We start from the raw sequence: 6,180 nt of genomic DNA on the forward strand, positions 1-6,180 counted from the left end.
TCTATAAGAGCTCGACCATTATTATGTCTAAAGACAGGCGGGAAATAACTTTGCTATTAGCATGTGCATTTGCCTTGTCAAGTGTTTGAAATGCTGGATCGATTTATTCCCATGCAAATACTTCCTGAATTTCTGAAAGGAAATAATTAAACAAATGGATAATAGAAGTAAACACTCGGAGCGTATGAATATTTATCGCTCCTCGAAAATATTTCTTTTTCACATATTGCAAAGTTTTGTTAAAACGCTGTTTTCACAGTGACACTGCATTTGAAACTTTCAGCCTCAAAGTACAAAGTACATCATTAGGAATGCATAATGAAGCTTTTATTGTATTCTGAAATCAATGAGGAGTTAGAGAATGAGAACATACACTCTTTCTCTCGTGGCGCTCTAATCAGTGCCCACTGCTCTTCAGCTGTCATTAAAGACGGGGTGTTTCAGAGCTGCACTCCAACACAATGGCTGAATCTGTGCAATTATCCCTCTTGACTGGGGCCATTAAATGCCTAATGCATTAGTGATAACCTCCTACCCCACCCCACCCATCCCCACCCACTTACAGGTAGCTAGAGAATCATTGAGGCACCAACGTCGTCCTTTCATGAACTGCTGTGCTACCTTCAAATTCTTAACGAGTTGTCAAAGAATTGTTAGTTTTCTGATCGTAGTTATGTCAGGTGTCCTGCTTTGATTGTGGATTATGTGACTTGAAGCTGTGTTTGAAGAGACCTAGGGGGTTTTAGATGCTCACATTGTCATCATGTTCTGGTCACCGGTCTGGTGAACACAAAGAAAAGCTGAGGCTGATTAGCTTTCAGGTGTTAGAGAAATTAGAATTTTAATCCAGTGATTCAGGAATATAAATCATTGGTTCCGCTAACCTTCAGCTGGTTGTGGAAGAAAACTTTATCAAAATCCTTTAGGACGCATCGTTTAAGAACCACAAACGTCTGCACAAATTGCAACCAATTTTAGATATCATCCATTCGTTTTCTTAACAGCTTATTTGGTTAGGGTCATGGACTGGAGCCCTCGTAGAATACATTAGACTAGAGCTGAATACAGTCTTTGTTAATGCAATTTCAACTGTGCTCTCCACAGATTATCTTATTTATTTAACGTTTAAAAAAAGACAAAAAGACCGAAAGCCGGATACTGCTTCTAAAAATAACTTACCAGGGAAATGTTCCTCGAGACGAATATCTCAAATGTTGATCAAATTCACAGCTATCTGTTAAACAGAAATCAAGCTGCCTGAGAGAAAATCCAATAGGACTACAAATAGACACAAAGAAATTAAAGTATGCATCATATATGTTTTTGTTGACAATAAAACAACATTTTTGTAGTTTTTCCTCTCTGCACCACTACAGTGGATTTTAAATCAAACGACTAACATGTGATTAAAGCTCAGACTTTCAGCTTTAAATCAAAGGGTTTATCATAAGTGCGTTACATTAAATGTTTATGACTTACAACCATTTTTGCACAAAGTCTCCCATTTTATGAGCCTCAAAAAGATTGTTTTCCAGAACAGTGCAAACTCTTTTAGATGTTTTCTGGCAACGTCTAATCTGGGTTTTTTATAATTGAGTGTAAACAGTGTTTTTTACCTTGTTGTAAAATTGCTGTATTTCTATTCACAAAGGTGTTACTTGATTTAAGACTTTGACACTGACCTCCAGAGTGTTGTTTACCTGGTGCAGATGTTGTGAAGCTGTTTTTCCTGACCTGGAAATAATTCTCGGATCTGTCTTCTGTGGTCTTCCAGCTTTTTGATGTGGTGGGGCTGACCAGTGTCATTCCTTCTTTTTACAAAATGTACCAGATTGTTGATTTGATCACTCCTGAAATCCTGATTTGACCAGTGTTGGTTTATGGGCTTGTTTGTTTATGCCTCTGATGGATCCTGGCACCTCTACACTCGCTCTTGCTTCCTGGTGCTATTCAAAGACTCTTCCTGTTTACCTCTAACCTTTCAACCCCACAGATACAGATAGCTTTTATGCGAAGATGAATGTGAGCATAAATGCTAAAAAAGGAAACTGTATGGGAGAAATTTCTCAGTACTGGAGTGTTGTTTTTGTTTTTAACTTCCCGTGTTTACACGTTAAGGTTTCTATATGCACCTCGCAGCTTTTGCAGGACATTCTGCCTTGCGTTGCTACAATGCTGTAGTTGAAAAAACAGCCCTCTGATTGTTCATCTCGAGATATTTGTGGCTTCTGTGCAAAGGTAAATATGAATTGTTCTTCTCTTCACAGTTGGGGCTGATGATGCTGCTATTGAGGAAAGTTGGTTTTCAGTTGGTGTCCAGGTCTCAAGCATTGTGGTTCGGCAGGGATTGAGTGTGCATCGAGATAACGGCTCCTGTCCCCACAGCTCTGAGGATTTTCTGAGAGGCATCATCTATGAGATCTTTTGCTTAACAACATTACATTAACATTTCTTCATGGTTTCTGTCTTTATTTATTTCACCCTTCTCCCTCTCCATATGTCTCCCTTTATCTCATTAAATTATTTGGTGTGATGCACATTAAATTTGGGTATTTCTTAAACTTCTCCCCTTACTTCCTGCTTCCCTTCTATCTGCGTCAGATAACTGACCTCTCCAACTCTCCCACCAATGCATGAAGCCTTGTACTCAACTTGCTGCTCATCCAACAGGAAAAAACAAACGGAGTGGAAACAGCTGCCTCTTGTGACCTGCTCTACCTGTTTCTTTGTGTCCAAATAGTCTCACAGCTAATTATGACTGTTATCCTTCATCACTTTATATACATATATGCATATATTTAGACATCAGTTTTAAGTGTTGCTGTAAACCAATTTACTTGGTAGACATCAGTTAAAGCATTATAATTCTCCAGACATCATACCGGTAACTGAAACTGATTTCCTGACTTTGTAACACTGTATTTATTTATTCCCTATAAATAAATTCCATTGATTTCCAACATAAAAGTCTTTTTTCAGGTCTTGAAGAATGCTTTGTGAAAGATGTCAGAAAGAAGTGAACTCTGTAACTTGCTCCTAATCTCTGTCTGAGGCTACGTTTCCTACTTAGTTGTTGAAACAGCACTGCAGGTGCGAAGAGGTTAAATTCAGCATCAGTATAATCTCTGCGTTTTTAAAAACTGTCAATCATGTGTTTGGCTAAAAGATAAACAACCCAGAAGGCAGAATTTTCCAAATATCCTCAGTAAGGGGCAGGGATAGCTCAGTAGGTAGAGTGCTACCTACACACTGCTCCCCCGTGCGCCTGCTTAGTGGCTGCCCACTGCTTCACTGAGTGAATGGGTCAAATGCAGAGAGACTAATTTCCCCACAGGGATCAATAAAGTATACATTATTACTATTATTATTATTATTATTGTTGTTGTTGTTGTTGTTGTTATTAGTCTGTGTAGTGTTGGCTTGAAGCTAACTGTGCCTGTCAGCTAAATATGATGAAATTAGACTGACAAGTTTAAAAAAGGTTATAGAACAAATTGTTTCCAACACAGTTGTATGAAAACATGACAGCGATTTGGCAGGAGAGATGCATAAAATATATCAAAGTATTACATTTTGAGAGTGTGTGCTACTCTGCGTTCTCCTTACCGTCACATTAGTTATAAAGTCCCATTTTGGAGCTATTTTGATTCTGCACTCCAGTTTTGAGACTATTAAAACCACACCCTGTATATAGAGGATGGACATCAGCCACTGGTTTTTGGATCTCTGCAGAGCCTGAAGGTACACAGTACTGGGTGAAAGGCTGGATTAACATGTCACTAGCTGACTATGGAGCTTGGATAGGTGAATTCAGAAACTATGGCTGTCACACAGGCGCTGATAATAGGGATACAATAACTAAAGTACCAAAACACGTGTGTGTAAGTATATCAACCCTATCAAAGGGTAAATTATTTGATTTAATGGAGGCTAAGCCTAACAGGCATCCAATTTAGAATCCATTGGGCATGGGTGTGGTGATGATGATGATTCAAACGTTAAGAAAGTTTTCACAGTGAGAAAAAAAGCCACCATCACAATTGTTACAAAGGGTGGGACTATCAAAGGAAACCCAACAGTTCTTTGCAAACCTGATTATGCTGCTGTGGAGCTGGACATTTTAACGTGACTGTTTGTGAGTATTTTATTTTATTTTATTTTATTTTTTAACCCAGTCTGAGGTGGACAATCAAGGAGCTGCAAATTCTACCACTTTTTTTATTGGCTTACTATGATGTCCAAGCCAAGAAAAGCAGAACTGACTTTTCTTTTTGGAAAAACAGTAAATGCTTTAGATTTGTGCAGGTAACGACGATTATTTCCTTTACTTCCTGTTTGTCAAGATTTGAGACAATTAAAAAATAGCAAAAATGACATTCTGATTTCAAAGGCTTAGGGCTTGGGTTGGGGTCATCACCAATTATAAATGACACCTTACAGGTTTAATTTTTCAGCTTTGAACATTACTGTTAGATTGAAGAATACATATGGCTTTATCTCTCACTGACGTTATTGTAACAACAAATTGTAAATCATTTTAAGATTCTGTTACAACAGAGAAGAAAAAAGTGAAATAGATTCTAGTAATATGTGTAGCTTAAATAATACAATTGTTCTAAGCTGGAGGTCTCTAAAAACCTCTTAAGAGGCTGAATTCAAAGAAAGTAACGAATAAAAAGCTTCACTGGATGAAAATACTGCCTGTGTAGCCTTCTTTACTGTCAGTGTTGCTGAAGCTCAGCGTTGTTTGCAACGAGCTGGTCAAACACTAATGAGCCGTCAGGGCCCCTCGGCCGGTCCTCTTAACAGGCCTTGCACAGGACCATTTGGCCTCTGCTGTGGAAGCTGACAGTAGCTGAAAGCGCCTGTGAGAATATGACTGATGGATCTCTGCCCACGCAAACTCAGTCTGCCAGGAAAATGCCGGTTAAAGTGTGAAAAATGTCCGCAGACACAGTCTTTTCCCGGATCAGGTGGCGTGGCAGTGGGAAAATGGGAAGTAGCGTCTTGGCTTTGTGCGCTGATTTTAGATAAACATCTTCTGCTGGTGTAATTCCCATCAATGCACGTGCACGTACAGTTTCTCTGTATGTGCATTATTAAGTCATCACAGCCTATCTGTGGGTCTCCCATGTTACACTGTGGCGGGAAATGATCTGTTTACGACATGACAGAATGGGAAGACGTTCTTCAAAGTGCACTGGAAAGCCAAGGAAGGAAGCGTGTGACTGAGTGTGGAAGGCAAACAGCTTGACTTTTACGCACACAGTGATTGTGGCCAAAACCATAACAGCTGCAGAAACATCAGTCCCTGCTTTATCGTGACACAAAGTACATGCTAGCCAATATCAATTAAAGTAATGTCTCTCTGTAGACTTCAAAGTGGCCCCTGGGCTTGGAGTGGCATATTATTGAATCCACTACTCAGCAGAATGGCAGCTACAATTAGACTCTATACTCCCTTTTAGATTGTTTTTCAAGCAGTGAGGACTTTATGAGAATGCATCAAGAGCCATGTGTTAGAAATAGGAGCAAGAATATTTTCACACCTGTGTGACTCCTGCTGGTTTGATGATGTGTCTCTGTCCCATCTGACTGCACTGCTATATAAACTCTGAATCTGTTTGAGCAGCTGTAAAGCGACGGCAGGACACAGCAGGTGAAAAGTCCTTGTTGACACGCTGTTATAAGTCTATCATATGATGGATTTACAAGTGGGAGCAGCCTTCATCATGGCAGAGGGAGAATCTTATGTCAGTGCTGGCTTATTACTCCTTTGCACAGCCTGGCCTGGTAGACCGTTCTTCACGTGTATGTGTGAAATCACAGATTGGGGTTCATTTCAAGGAGTTTAGTTGCAGGAAGATGAAGCCACATGAGAAAAGCTTCTAAATTTTCGAAGGTTAGCCAGGGCAATAAACTATAAAACATTACAGGTTACAGAAAACTAATCTGATTATTTATCATGGGTTTGGCAGATACAAGAACAGTCTACAAGCCATATGCATTTGATTTTGACATTTTTAGTAAGTTATTCATCTTTCCTAAAGGATAATTATTTCTAAAACTGCTTAATATTGTGGCATTACTACCAAGTAAACAAGTGCATCCCCTAAAAGCACGGTAAAAGCGTCATTCCTCCTCATTCTCACACATTTTGGCATTAACGTCCTCATTTAA

This window comes from Astatotilapia calliptera, chromosome 20 (genome assembly GCF_900246225.1).
Source record: "Astatotilapia calliptera chromosome 20, fAstCal1.2, whole genome shotgun sequence".
NCBI lineage: Eukaryota > Metazoa > Chordata > Actinopteri > Cichliformes > Cichlidae > Astatotilapia > Astatotilapia calliptera.